This window comes from Halichoerus grypus, chromosome 4 (genome assembly GCF_964656455.1).
Source record: "Halichoerus grypus chromosome 4, mHalGry1.hap1.1, whole genome shotgun sequence".
Lineage (NCBI taxonomy): Eukaryota > Metazoa > Chordata > Mammalia > Carnivora > Phocidae > Halichoerus > Halichoerus grypus.
This window is the reverse complement of record NC_135715.1, coordinates 167,169,601-167,185,658: the sequence shown is the minus strand read 5'-3', so window position 1 is coordinate 167,185,658 and position 16,058 is coordinate 167,169,601. Positions and strand designations below refer to the sequence as shown.

The 16,058-nt window shown below is 37.0% G+C and overlaps 1 long non-coding RNA gene across 1 annotated transcript in view; it reads left to right on the top strand.

Annotated features, from left to right (window-relative positions):
- Positions 1–2,384: 2,384 nt before the first annotated feature.
- The window catches only part of LOC144381521 (uncharacterized), a 50,555-nt gene continuing 36,881 nt past the window's right edge, over positions 2,385–16,058 (top strand). The window contains exon 1 of the long non-coding RNA XR_013446788.1: positions 2,385–2,489. This is a non-coding gene — a long non-coding RNA (uncharacterized LOC144381521). The remainder of the gene's footprint in view (positions 2,490–16,058) is intronic.

The following is a 16,058-nucleotide window of genomic DNA, read 5'->3' as shown; positions in this document are numbered from 1 at the left end:
CATCTTGATATTACTGTCTTTTTATCCATGAACATGGAATACCTTTCTATTTATTTAGTTATTTGTTGATTTTTGAAATTAATGTTTTATAGTTTTCTTCATATAGACCTTATAAATATTTTGTTAGATTTATACTTAAGCATATAATTTTTTGGATGCTGATATAACTAGTATTGGGTTTTTAATTTCAAATTCCACATTTTCATTGCTAATATATAGGAAAGTGATTGACTTTTGTGTATTAACTGTATAACCTGCAACTCTGCTATAATCACTTAATAGTTCGAGGAGGTATTTTTTAATTTTCTACATACATAATCATTTCATCTGCAAACAAAGACAGTTCTACTTTTTCCTTTCTAATCTGTAAAGTTTTAATTTTCTTTTCTTGCCTTATTATATTAAATGGGACTTCCAGTAAAATGTTGAAAGAAGTGGTGAGAGGGGACATACTTTGAGAAGGGTATATGGTAACTTAAGTTTTATTCTAGAACAGTTTTGACCAAAAGAAGCATATGATCTATATATGGAATTTTGAAAAGTAATGAAGAGAAAGTGACATTATTTTAAGAATATATTTAATTTAATCCAATGTATACCAAAAATAATGATATAAAATATACTAATGAGATATTGTATATTCTTTTTGTTTTCATATTGCCTTTGAAAGTTGGTATGTAATTCTTACAGCACATCTCAATTTAGATACTACATTTGCATCAGAAATACATTATAATTTGTGCATATTAAGTAAATTCCCTAACTCTTGGGTATACATGATATTATTAATATTAAAATCAAGCAATATTGAATAAATTGAAAAGCAACTCTAAATTTATATATAACAAAGCAATCTTCAAATTTATCTTGTAGATTTTACAGCAGGTTTACATAATACTGTTGATTAAAATTAAGATCTTCTGCATTTTGATGTTAGAAGATGTTTAAAATTAGTTTTACTGATTTGTATTAAGCTGTTTAAAATTCAATATAAATTTTTGGGCCTCTCTACTAAGTCAAACTTTTCCTTTCCCGGGAGCTTCAAATTTAGTTGGTTCATATGTAGTGTGGTAGCAGGGAGAGAACATAAATTACATCACCATGTTTCTGGCCTTTGAATATTTGTCAAGTATTCTTTTTGTTTCAAACAAATTTTGTAAAACTCTTCTAAACTTAACCAATGAGCACTGGTAAAGAATATAGGAGCATTAAATAACTCATCTTCTATTCTTTCAATAACTTCATAAATTGGGGATAATTCATCGATTCCCATGTATATACTGCATGATTTTAATAAGTGTACCTGAGGCTTTTTGTATAGCTTGCTTTAGGAGGATAAATACTTTAAATATGACTCACACAGTGAAATGTTGCAATAAGGACAACAGCAACTTGTTCTTTTTTTTTTTTTTTTTAAGTTTTTATTTATTTATTTGACAGAGATAGAGATAGCGAGAGAGGGAACACAAGCGGGGGGAGTGGGAGACAGAGAAGCAGGCTTCCTGCCAAGCAGGGAGCCTGATGCAGGGCTGGATTCCAGGACCCTGGTATCATGACCTGAGCTGAGGCAGATGCCCAACAACTGAGCCACCCAGGCGCCCCAACAGCATCTTGTTCTTAAATTTCATTAAGTAACTGAAGTATCATCCACCATGATGAAAATTCATATTTTCATATCTAGCTAAAATTTATTCTTCAATTTATGCGAGAACTTAAATTTCTACATCACAAGTTCAGTATTATTTTAGGCCACAAATTGACATCTCTCTACAAATACTGAAGTGCTGATCTATTTCTCTATGGAGGCAATCAGAGAACTTGAGAGGGTTGTGGAGACTGCTCCACACACTGCACAGCACAGGCCTGGCTTCCGAAGCCTTCAGCCCCACTATCCAGAGCCTCCCGTGACTGGTAGTCAGTACGCTGCTGGACAGCAGGGAACTTCCAGACCACTCCCTGAGGACCCAGGGCGCCCCTAGAGACAGGGGGTTGGAACCCAGTACAGGGTGTATGGAAGTAAAGATAGCCTGACCTGGGGGAGGCGGCAGCAGAGCTCTGGATCCGTTGCCCTTGGGTCCCCTGGGCTGAGGGACACAGTGACTCTGAGAGCGAGCACCTCCCGCCCCTCCTGCAGCCATGAGGGGCGCGCGGGGATCCGCAGCGTCCGCCCGCCCCCTCCTCCCACGCGGGCCTTGCGGGTCCGCGAGTCAAGGAGGGGAGCCGAGCGGGTCTTCCCCGGGAGACCCGACCAAGGCGCGGGCCTCGGCGCGCGGGACCGAGATCCGACACGCGCTCCGATCCCAGCTGCCAGCGCTCCCGGCCACAGGTTTGCCCCGCACCGGCCAAATTGCGAGTGGGGAGCCTCTCCGGGCTCCGGGAGAGCGTCCCTGCTTCTCGCTCGGGCTGGTCCCGGCATGGCCGGCCCGGGAGCATCGCCCTACATCTGGGGGTGGCTGCTGCTCGGCAGTTGCCTTCTCGCCGGAGCCCAGGTAAGAGCAGGTGCCCCACGACACCTGCTTCCCGGAGCCTCCGGACTCGGCGTTAGGGAGACGGAGACCGAGGCGCACGGGCTCACGCTAACACATCCAGACACACACACACACTCACGCATGCATGCACCCGCGCGCGCGCACACACACACACACACGCACACGCACACATAGAGGGAGGGAGAACAGGGAGAAAAAATTGTTAGTGATGGTAGTGGAGAATATTGATTTCATAGTAAAAACATGTCAGTTTAGACAATGAATGTGGGATTATTTCACAATGGTGCCTCTCCAATTTGAAAATAACTGTTCATCCACAAATCTATTGAACCAAATAAAATGTAAGGTTTGCACTCATCTTTTTCGTTGAGTGAAAGGAAGTGTGTAGAAAGTAATGCTAGAGAAAGTTAATTCTATTATTTCATTTTAGTTCATATTTTAACCACGGTACCATAGGGGGCGCGCTGAGACCATCCAATGAAAGTCTAAGTTGGATAAATCATGGATTCATATATGGGTGTAATTTAAAATAATACTGTATACTTGGCTTTCAGGTGATGAAAGTTCAGTTATTCCAAAATAGGACTCCCCTTTTAAACTATCTGTCAGTCGAAATAAGCTATTTCTACTAAAGCAAAGGATCTCTGAGTTCTTTGGTTTTAACCAATATGGTCAGAGGTTTAAAATAGACTGATTCCAAAGCCAAGTCACTTGTTTCATGTATTGGCCAACTATATGAGCAACAGATTTTTGAATGTAAAATTAATCCCATAATTAATTAATTTAGTCTGAATTTTGCCACTGAGTTAGTAGGAGGAATATGAGTGCAGGGAAATCTATCTATAAAGATTTCGGTACTAAATTTAGTACCTTTAGGTACTAAAAGCCTTTAGGTCTTTAAAGCCTTTCTTTCTATTTCATGGGAAACTTACATAACATGCTTAAACACATTTCTTGCTATAAGTGGCACAAGTGAACTATTGCTTTGTCTGTTCTTTATCAAAAATGTTCCAACTTACCTTTTCTAAGATAGTGGAGAATTGCTATTTTGTTGAGCAAAGAGAGAAATCACTACAGGATTATATGTACAATGTTTTGTATTGATAACCACAATTTGCTTCTAGCTTTAAATAACAGAACTATAGTTGTAAATGATTATATTTATAAAAATGACTTCAAACTGTTGTATATTTATGGTTGTAGCTTGCAAATTATGTAAAATGATAATTTATGATGACATACAAATGTAATCAAGTGTTTGGTGCTTCAAAAAAATCTAGATGCTAAATTAAATTGATGTTTACATATTAACACTTTTTCTGACCTTCAGTGTCTTCATTTTAATTGTTATTGCACTAATCTTTCTTCAACTCCATAATTCTCAGGCTACAATTTTAAGTCACGGTTATTCTGAAATTTCATTGATTTATTTGGAGGTATTATACCTTTTGAATAATACAGGGGTATTCTTTATACTCAAGATTTAGTTTCTGTTTTTATTAGCATAAGTATGGTAGTATTTTCAAAAAATTAACTCAGTTTATTATAGTACATAGTTAATGGTGCTAATTAAATAGCCTCAAAATTGATAGAACACACACTATTTTAAAAATTCCAAAAAAGGTGATCCATGCTTGAGAAGAAACAAATGCTTAATGTGTAGTCAATGGTGGGTATTGTCACAAGATAGATATAATAATTTAGGAACGGGGCTCCTGGGTGGCTCAGTCGGTTAAGCATCTGACTCTTGATTTTGGCTCAGGTCATGATCTCAGGATCCTGGGATGGAGCCCTGTGTGAGGCTCCTCACTCAGCGAGGAGTCTGCTTGGGATTCTCTCTCTCCCTCTCCCTCTGTCCCTCCTTCCCTTCCCTCCCGCTGCCCCCCCCCCCCATGCTCACACACACACACTCTCTCTCTAAAATAAACAAATAAATCTTAAAAAAATAATTCAGGAAAGAGTGAGGTGAGGATGGATGAAGAGAAAGAAACTGTGTTCGATTTAGATAAGGTGTTTGAGTGGTCTAGATAAAGAAGTCCAAAAGGAGTTGGATGTATTGATACAGAATTTTAGAAAGAAGATTGGACTTGGGGTATGGATTTTACATTTAAAGTCAATGGTAGAAGCTGAAACCACATGTGTAAGAAATTATTTAAGAAGAGTTTCATGGGAAAAGAAAAGGATGGTTAACTAAATTAGTTCTTTTAGAAAAACATGGAGACTAAAATTTTATAGGATTCATGGTCCATTAGAAACAGTTTTATATAGCCTGTGACAATTAGTTGTCTACATTTGGTGTGGTAGATAATTTTTGAGGAGAAGGTTTGTACTTCATCTATTTAGAAGAAATTTATCCTTTTAATTCCATTTGAAATGTTAGCTTCTAATTGTTTTCAGTCTTTAAGTACAGATAATAGAGATTTCATGGATAAAGACACATGAGAGCAATAATTTTGTGTTTCTAGTAAAGCAGCTCTCCACAATATTCACAAATGCCACTTTGGTACTTTGACATTCTGAGCAGGGCTGGGCTTAACAATTGTACTATTGGCTGATGGGGTTTTGGGTCAAAATAAAGAAAATCAAAGCTTTCAGGGGAAGGAATACAACAAACACAATGACCAAAGCTATGGCCTATAATGTCAGACAATTGAATTTGAGTGTTGTTATGCTAACAAACCAGCAGTGAATCAGTATGTTATTTAACATCTTGATTAGTTCTTCTTCTATAAAGTGATAATGGTAAGAGAAAAACTCATCGGAGTGTTGTTCGGGATTACCTGAAACTACCCACCAAAATCATTTAAACTAATCAGTGCCTAATTAAAGAAAATATTACTCATCATTAATCACTATCTTTATCATTTCTGTTTTTTTTATTATGTTATGTTAATCACCATACATTACAGCATTAGTTTTTGATGTAGTGTTCCATGATTCATTGTTTGCGTATAACACCCAGTGCTCCATGCAGTACGTGCCCTCTTTAATACCCATCACCAGACTAACCCATCCCCCCACCCCCCTCCCCTCTAGAACCCTCAGTTTGTTTCTCAGGGTCCATAGTCTCTCATGGTTCGTCTCCCCCTCCGATATCATTTCTGTTTTATATATTAATTATTTATAACCAGCATAGAATTCTCTTTGTTTTTGTACCTTATTGATGTGACACCCAGCATTTGTCTGTAAGAAAAAAAAAAGTGAAAAAAGGTATCTCTTTCCTCCTAATATGTATATTGCTTACTTTTTTCCCTCTAGTCTTACAGTATTGGTAAGACTCCAGTACAATGTTGAAAGGTAGTGGTTACAAGTGTGAAGCTTACTTTAATGTAGAATCTCTGATGTTCTTTTATTAAATATATTTTGCATAAGTGTTTGGTAGGTATAAAATCATTTATAAGTTTGATGATTTGACCAAGTGTAACAAGTTTTGAATCACCACAAGAGATATAGTTTTGAATTTAAAACTTACAAAATTTAATTTAAAATTAAAAAGAACGTACCTTTTATTTTGAACATTTGTAAATAAGTTATATGGGACTCCTAGTCTAGATTTTGGACAGAGCAAGAACTGATTCTTCATAACTTGCTCCCTGTGACTGGCACCTAGCAGATGCTCATCGAATGTTAGATGATGTCTGTCTGGCTATAACTATGAGTCATTATATATTTCAACTTGACAGTTCTCAGCCAACAGGTCAGAACTCTTGATAAGGAAAAGATGCAAATTGGTCACTTTCATTACTCATATGGTTAAGTTGGCTGTTTTCTATGAGAGAGAGGTTTTTGAGTTACTTGTACTTGCAATGTATTTGGACCAATTGAATGGACATGAGAGCCATATGAGCTTGCAAATTTTTCTGTCTACACTAAAAGAGAATGTGGTTTCTACAGTTTTAGAAGGACATTCAAACATATAGTGTGTTCCAAGATGTAACTTCTAGGTAGTTCATTTACTGAATGAGTAAAATCTGCAAGACATAAAAGCCCTCAATAACCTGTGGTTGTCTTGCACACAAAACTTGAGTGCATTTTCTTTATATTGACTAACGTGGCCTAGAGCTATCTGAACGCCTAAAGAAATCTCAAGTGAAAACAATGCTTGCAAAATTCTCTAGTTCTTTTTCTTCATTTTCTAGTACATCACAGAACACCATTTCTAGTACATCACAGAACACCATTTCTAGTACATCACAGAACACCATTACTCAACAGATTGGTGACATATTACTAATGGCATTCTGTTTGTAGGTCTATTGCCTTTGGGACCACACACAGTTGTTATATACTTACTTGTATCACAAATACTTGAGAAGGTATCATTCCTCCTAAGCTAGCTGATGGCTGTAACTTTGGCATTGACCATCCACCTTCTGCCATGGTGCCCAAAGAGAACATTTTGACACAGATTTGTGGAACAAATGAACTCAATAGGCCTTGCTGATGCACCAGTAGAATTTGGTCCAGAATGTAGTTAAACAACTGATTAATGGATTTCCCACACTTAAAATACTTTTTTCTGGGTCTCCTCATTTTCAAAATGACACATTTACTGAGCTCCTGGACACGATATTTATTGTGAATGTCTGATGATTAATCCATGGCCCTTACCCCAGAGGAGCATGGGGGGGACAAAGATGAATTGACACTAATACAAAGATGTGCCCTTTGTTGCCACCCTCGACTTCAGTGTCTCCCTGTACTATCTATTACTTTTCCTTGTCCTTAATGTTTATCATTTGTGTTTCTATTTTTTAATTCCATGTGTGTGCACAGTGAATGTTATGCCTTAAATCAGAGATGGAAAGTCCTACTTGCTATCTGTTAGGTCTTTCAGTCTCAGTATTTTAAGCAATGTTGCTAAAATTGAATATGTACCTTGGAAATTCATATTAATACCACCTCTGGAAGATGATGTCTCCTTGGGAGGGCAATTGGTCAGCAACGTCCTTTATGTTAGATTTCTTCTTCTTGTATCACTCCCCACCCCAAGTCTATTCAAAAGGATGTTCCCCAATTTACAAATATAACCCTTGTTGTCCTGTCTGGGCTAATTTTCCTTTGCTTCAGGTAAGGTCTCACAAACTCTTACCCCTTAAAACACCTTTGTTTTTACAAAATGTTTAAAATTATCTATTCATTTATCACATTCTTTCCTCCTCTCTTGGTTTTCTCTGATGTTATCTCTAATGTCCAAGAACAAATCCACCCTTTGCAACCTCTTTTTGATTAACAAACCCAAATGCATTTTATGACTATAACCATATATTGGAAATTAGGAAAACAGTTTTTCATTCCAGTTTTTACTCCATTGTTGAGTGCCCATAGCAAACAGGTTAAATTGCATGACTTCTTGACTGATCATGCATGATAGCAATGGACAATGAGGAACTGAGGTTCTAATTTTTTACTGGGGATGACCTTACCTCATTGTTTTTGCCCCAAATCAGCCTCCACACTGCAGATTGCTATAAAAGGGGCTTTTTCTCCAAACTGCTATTTCCCAGATACCCACAGCTGTGCTGAATACAAAAAGATGGAAATCAACATCTCATACCCAGTTTGCTGAGGGAAACATTTTGGAAGCCTGGAGTAGTTGCATTTGTTGCGTATGGTCATCACGGCAGATCTTACAGCCATTTTATGTAGGCTGGGGGCTTGGTTCTCTGTTACTTTAAATTCTAAATAGGGATATGATCTTTATTGTTTTTTTTGTCACATGTTTGTTAGAAAGTACACTGATGCAGGCACTACTTTGGTAATATCCAAACAATCAGAAAATTTGTTGTTTTTTCTGATGGTTTCTATCATTAATAGCAATTTTTAATTTATAGAATCTATTCTTCATAAAATTCTTAATAATAGCTAAAATGTACACTTACTTTCTGATGCAATAAAATCATAAAATTTAAAATCTACTAGATGAACTAAAGATTCCTTCCACCTATGCTTTTTTTAATGCTAAAATAATGCTTTTTATTATTAGCATTATTTTAGCATTCTATCTATTCCTGTCAAACATGATATTCTAAGGGCTAGAGATCACCTCCCAGTAGCTGAGGGCAAGGGTCAGAGCTCTCTTTAGGTAAGGTTAACTTTTCACTATGCAGCTTCCTTTTTAAACAATATGTTGAGGGTGATGAATATAAAATATAAATTAATATAAAAAAACTTTATGAAAATAAATTAGCTGAAATTTCCACATTAATCTTTTCTGATTGCAGATTTTTGAGCCAGGTCAACCTAACCTAACCATTTCTTATATTTTCTCTCCCTCATAAAATAAGTTCACGTTTAATGTTTTTCTTCTCTGCTAGCCAGGAAGTTCTGAATGCAACAGGATCTGTGTTTGTATGTGTTAACCTTAATTTCCTAAACTCAGTAGAGTTCACGGTACTCAGTAACATACAATACATATTTCTTGAATTGAATGAAAGTAAAGGTATTTGGACATGATTTGAAAACTTCGGTGAAAAACTGGTAACTCAAAAACAAGTCTCAAATAGATAAAGGTTCTAGAAGCTAACAGAAAAGTAAATGCTTTTGTTTGCTGTATTTTGTTTTAATGACAACAAAAGTAACTTCATTGCATTATACTTAGGAAAGTCTTACAACTTGCTCAATTGCTCTGGTATTCTAACTATTTTAAAAATAAAATTATTTCAGTAATATTTACAACAGTTCCCTTGTTGCCTTGGGTCAGCTAATAAAATGCAACTCAGAACTCATTAACCCTTCATTATTTTGGTTGTTTTAAATTATTTCCTCCTTTTTTCTTGATTCATCAGCCTATAACCAATTGCATAAAATATATTTGGAAGACTTAAAACATTACTTAATTCTCATTGTCTCTACTTTGTTTATTGAGTCATTAGAACTCACATCACAGATGGTGGGGACATAGTGTTGGAGATACCAGGTGAATTCAGTAAGCCCCAGTCCTAGCGACTATGGGGTAAATTTAATAGCTTGAATGAATATATAAAGAAGAATATTTAACAGGCACTTTATTTTGATTTTGTGAGAGACACAGCAGAGGAACCAGCTGAGCCCACCCATTCTTCTGACCTAAAGAACTATGACATAATCGATTTGCATTATTTTAAACCACTAAATTTGTGATGGTTTGTTATGGGAAATATATATATGCATATATATGTGCATATGTATTTCCCAGGATGATATCTTATCCATATTCAAATGGGAATAGCATGAATGATTTGTTTCTCTGCCTTGCCTCATTTTGGAATTCAATTATTCAATCAGAAGCCTTACAGTCATGATGTTGAAAAGCAAGATTTTACTTTATAAACAGAGACTTAGGAGAAGAACTCTGTGAAGTGTAATTTTATTTTGAGCATAAATAAATATTTAAATTCATATCTTCTGTTATCACCTATGTATCAAAACAAATCTAAAGAAGCTTATTAAAATAAAATGCTGAGCATGATGACATATAAAGCAGTTAAGCTCATCTGCATGGATATTACCTTCTTCTGGAAGACTGATGATACTCTGTCAGATTGAGTTAGTCTCTTAAGTGGAGTTGAAAATGAAAGAGGTATGTGGTCAACTTGTGTTTCAACACATAAACACACACACATGAAATACATATACATACATTCATATACAAGGATTTCTACAGAACAAGTGTAACTCTCTTAGTACAGTTTTAGAAAATTGAGCCTTGAAATCAAGTAGTTATTTTAAATCAAGATTGGTGTGAAGAAAATCAAGGAATGCATCAGACCAAACATTGTAACTAATATCTTTTTCCCTTAAATCCTGCAAATCAGTGTCTTTGTGAAGCAAGGCAACGGTAATTAGCAAAAGTGAAGGAATATATGGAAGAAAAATTGAAAATTTAATAGAAAAGAAAACTTGCTGATTTTTTTCAGTTTATGCAGATGTCTAATAAGCATTACATTTAAAAATATGACTTTTTTGTTTATGTATTTTGGTATAAATTCACCCATTATTTATCATAGAATATAATAACAATGATATGTTTAAAGTCTGAAGCCACCACTTTCTTCTTGACTTTGCCCAGCAAGTATTCACCATCCCTGAGCCTCTTTCCTCATGTGCAATGGAAACCTTGCAGGGGTGGTGTCTGGAAGAAATGGGACAACAACTATGGAAGCCAAAGCACATTTTCCAGCATCTATGCTCAATGGGCAGCAGCTTCCTTTAGAGAGAAACTTCCTAGTAACACATACTGTTTTAGATGTGTGGGAGGAAAAGGTGAAAGATGAATAAAACATGTCCCCAGCTTTTTTTTTTTTTTAAGATTTTATTTATTTGAGAGGGAGAGTGTGCAAGAGAGAGAGCACATAAGCCAGGGGAGGCGCGAAGAGAGAAGGAGGAACAGAGGACCCTGGGATCATGACCTGAGCTGAAGGCAGATACTTAATGGAATGAGCCACCCAGGTGCCCCAGACATGTCCCCAGCTTTGAGAGAACCCACAATCTAGCAGAAGGGACAGAAAAGTAATCAGAGCAGTAGAGTAAACCAGGTAAGTGCCGGGAGGGGCATATATACAAAGTGCTGTGGGGATGTGGGAAAGAAGATTGCTTTAGCCTCAGGAGAAGTCAAAGGAGGTTTTAAAAGAGTGATGTTTCTGAGCAAAATGTGCAGTTGAAATTGACCAAAAGGAAAAATTTCAGCAGAACAGCACAAGAACAGCACTGCTGCTCAAGCAGATGTGAATGTGGAAAGACAAAGTCAAGAGACAATGTCCTACATTGGAGAATAGTAAGTACCAAGGTATCATTTTTCTGAATAAGATCCGGGAATAAAACTTTTTGAGTTCTTTGTTTTGATGGCTTTGACTTTCGGCACACAGTCACCTCCATGTGCTAGCTGAAGCCAGAAGGCCATTTTCTGTCAGTGCACTCCTGAGTCATCCCATTAGGGAGCTGTTCCTTTTCAGAGAGCTGGGCTGCAAAGTTGTGGGTGGTTGTGCAAACAGCTGGGTGGGTGACCAGATGTACGCCAACCAAATTTGTGCCCCAGACAGCTGGATGATGATGTCAGTGGAAAGGTCTGTGTTCATGAGAGAATGACCAATGCATATATCTAAAGCCTGGCACAAGTTATTATTCATTATTTCACCACATTGAACCAAACTGGATCTACGCTTGTACATCTGTGAGCATTTCACACCGTATGTCTCTATGTTCCATTTTAACCTAATTTTCAGATGTTAGTATCATAGAATGGGAGGAATCGAAGTCAAGTTTTATTTTGGAAAAAACAACACAACTTCCAGGAGTATTTAGAAATTCATAGAATTGGAGAGAAGACAATTTTCTATTAGGATAATTTTGAACTAGACTTGAAGGTTTTCTTGAAAGTGTAATTAATACTGTTTTCCTTTGACAACTGTATTGAATTGAACTATAATGCAATGAGTGTACTTCCAGTGCTCAGCCGAACCCAGGTAGTGACACGGGAAGCACCCAGTCGTTATGGTTTAGAAGCTGAATGAGCTCACTCCAGAGAATACATGACAGTTGAGTTAGGAGACTTCTATAATTAAAGATAAGGCCATGTCGGTTGGGAACATCCAGTGCCTCTAACTTCATGGATACTTATTCATGCGTGCAGCGACAGATAAAATGAAGTGACCAAGTTTGCCTTAAAATTCTCCTTACCTTGCCTAACTTCAGACAGTCTTCTTCCTGTTCCTAGGTCCTGACCTCCCTTTCATAGGGAATTTGCTTTAGAAAACTTATAATTGTGATTCTTTCTTTGCACCTTTGTGATAATCTTTTTAAAAACCTCTAGCCAATTTTACAACACAGGACTGTCCTTCTTGAAGACCTAGAAGCGTCTCTTTGAAATGTAATCTAATCACCAAGGAAGCTAGCATCCCAGCTCCCAATTTCTGTGGGAGAGTAGGAGCCTAACGTTGGTGGATGCTTTGCTCTAACTTATAAAAGTACCTGCTGTTTGAAGATATGAGAAAGTTTTCTTTCCCTTTGGATAAATCCAATTAGCAAACACATATGGCCTACTATCTCTCCTACCTTCCCTCCCTATTATTGCTCGATTACCCCAGCTCTTAAAATTTTTCTGTCTTTTGTTTCAGTAGAGTTAAGTGAAAACTCAATAACCTTGAATCAGGTTTCCCTTGCCTGTTTAACTTTGTTTTTGCTTAAATAAGACCTAAAACTGAGTTTTCTAATTGAGTGGGTGGTGGGTAAGTCAGTGTGTGAGGTAAGAGGACAAGGGACAGCTAAAACAAAGGTCACAGTAGGGCTCTGGGGATCTGTGAATGTGAGTGAAGCAGATGGCCTTGAACCAAGAGTTGTTGGTAGTCAAGGCAGTGAGGAGAGATGGGAGAAGCAAAGGAGAATGGGGCGGAGCAAATGTTCAACTGCAGACATCCAAACTGGACACTTGCCAATGATTTGTGCTTCTTTTGAGTTTCTGTATGATTAGAAAACTGATAATATATTATTTAGTAACTTATTGTAGAAGCATTCCTGTAGACTTTGTTTGTTTTGCATACTATCCTCATATGTTTGGGTTAACTCAACCAATTCAAGCAATTTTTCTCTGGAGGAAAAGCTAGAGAGAAGGATATTGAAATAGTCCTAGTTTAAAACCGAGGTTATCAGGACTTCAATGATTCAGGAAGTTTTTCTTGCCTTCAGAGAGAAAGGGAGATATTTGAGACATGGAGTAAGAAAGAGGAATCCTGATTTAGCAGTGTACTATATAAATAGTAAGACTAACAAATTAACCTGCACATGGGATTAGGAGATGAGGAAGAGAATGGAGGATCCTGTAAAACACAAGAAGATGTATAAGATGTGTAACATGTGTTAAGTTGCCAGCTTTGGGATTTATTAGAAATTGTTGGTGTTGATTTAAAAATGGACAAGAAGAGGTGGCTCAGTTGGTTAAGTGTCTGACTCTTGATCTTGGTTCAGGTCATGATCTCAGGGTTGTAAATCCAAGCCCCTCACTGGACTCCACACTGGGTGTAAAGCCTACTTAAAAAAATTTTTTTAATTAATTAATTAATTAATTAATTAAAATGGACAAGAGTGATCTATAGGCAACTTGAGACATAATGCTTGCTGGTAAGAAAAAGAATGGGAGATTGACAAATTAAATGCCCCAGAGAATAAATACAACTGGAGAATCAAGAAAAGAAAAGAAACAGTGGAGTTTGTCCCCAAGAAAAACAGAACAAAAGCCAAAAAGCTGCTATGAATCCATAGGTGTTTAATTTGTAGTGATGATTTTAATGACTATCTTTTGTTAAACAAGGTTTAGGACAGAGCAGAGGCATTTGAAAGTTCAATGAAAACTGTATCATCTAAATAATTTGAATGTAAATGAGGTTAGCAAGAGCTAGACACCAATAATTATAAGAAATGAAAATAAATGACCTTATTGAGTGTAGATGTGACCGAAACAGGAGGGAGAAAAATAAATGGTGACTAGCAGAAACAAAGAGGAAAAGAGAAAAGGAATACTCTTTTGGCTCTGATAAATTGTCCCCTCCCCAAAGCAAGCTATCTTTACTAAAAGTCATTTGAGTTGATTAATAAAAGGCTTGCAATTCTCTTTCTGGAAACTCTACAGATGGATTCTGGTCCTGGCCCTGGTCTCCGAAATTCTTCCCATTGTGTTCATCTGCCTGCTCCACTCCTTCACTGGGTTCCAGTGGGAGATCTGGATGCACTGTCAGCTCTTCTTCAACTCCTTTCAGGAAAAGAGTGCTTTTTGGCAATCTTGTTCTTGTAGTTGGCTTTTGCATCTTTGCAACCTCCTCCTCTTACCACCTCCTTTCTCCTAAAGCACTGCTCATTCACAGGATTTGTTGCACCAACCATACTTAACTTTCTTACCTCAACTCAAACCATGCTGGCCCTTGCCCATCAGGTTCCATTTTCTTTCTATGACTCAAATATACCAAGCACATCCCTGCCTGAGGACATTGTGGTCGCATTTCCTTTGCCTGAAATTCCTTGTCTTAAATAGTCTCAGTGTTGGCTCCTTTTCATTCAGATGTCATCAGATAGGACTTCCCTGAAGTCCAATTGGTCATCCTCTAACATAGCTAACATGTCACCTCTTTTAATTACCTGTGTAGCCTTTTTTACTATATTTTGTTTATTTTTTATGATTATTTGTCATTTTTTATCTGAACCATCTCATGCCAAAATGTACACTCTGAGAAAACAGGGACCTCCTCTGTCTTCTCTGTCACTGTGTCTCCATCACCTTGAATGGTCTTCATGCATGGGAGAACCAAATACGTATTTTGAATGAATTTTAAAAATAAGGTTTTGGGCATGAAATGTCATACCCATTGTTTCCAGGACTCAATGTCCAAATATTTCTGAGTATACATGGGATTTGCATCTGAGGTATTGTATTCTATCATGTGTTTGGTAAATTTGTCTCTAAGAACAGAACTCAAATAGGAAAGAAAGCAAAATAAAGTTTAGATTTAGAAAAATTAGGAGAGAATAATTTTATATCTTGCTGAAGAAATCATGAAAAAAGTAGTATTTTTTAAATTCATACATTTTAACAAAAGACAGTTTAGTGAATTTTCAGTTTGCCTGAACATTCTGATTTCTTGTTCTCTGGGGTTTCTTTGTGTCTATTATCTACTGCTACAGTATTAGAGAGGTAAAATTGAAGGACACCCATTCAGAAGGTTCAACTCTGGGTTTGCTGACCAGTGACTACCATCAATTGGATTAGTTTCTTTAGACACACCAGGAACCAAAGAAGAGAAGATACACAAAAGTAAATGAGAAAGGAATCAAAGCATATCGGTGCAAAATTTGACGAAGCACAAAGGAATTCAGGAAGAGAAGAAAACAGGGAGAAAATAACAAGACACAAAGAAAATGATTAAAACAGCAATAGTCAGTCTTTCCCTATCAGTAATTACTTTAGATGTAAATGGATCAAATTCTCTATTTGAAAGACAGAGTGGCTGAATGGATTAAAAAACAAGATCAAAGTCTATGCTGTCCACAGGAGACTCACCTTAGATGTAAAGGCACACATAGGCTGAAAGTGAAGGGATGGAAAAGATACTCCATCCAAAGGGTAACTGAAAGAGAACAGAGGAGGCCATATTTATTAGGATGGCTACTATCAAAAAATATAAAATAACAAAGTGGCAAGGATGTGGAGAAATTGGAACCATTGTGCACTGTTTTTGTGATTGTAAAATTATGCAGCCACTATGAAAAACTATAAGATATTTTCTCAAAAACTTAAAAATAGAATTACCATTGATCGAGAAGTCCAATTCAGGGTATATACCCAAAAGAATTGAAACAGGATCTTCAAGAGAGATTTGCACACCATGTTCATTGCAGCATTATTTACAATAGCTAAGATATGGAAGCAACCTAAATGTCCATCAATGGATAATGGAAATGTGATAATAGAAATACAATGGAAGGGTTCCTGGGTGGCTCAGTGGGTTGAGTGTCTGGACTCTTGATTTTCAGCTCAGGTCATGATCTCAGGGTAGTGAGATTGAGCCCCAAGTCAGGTTCTGTGCTCAGCATGGAGTCTGCTTG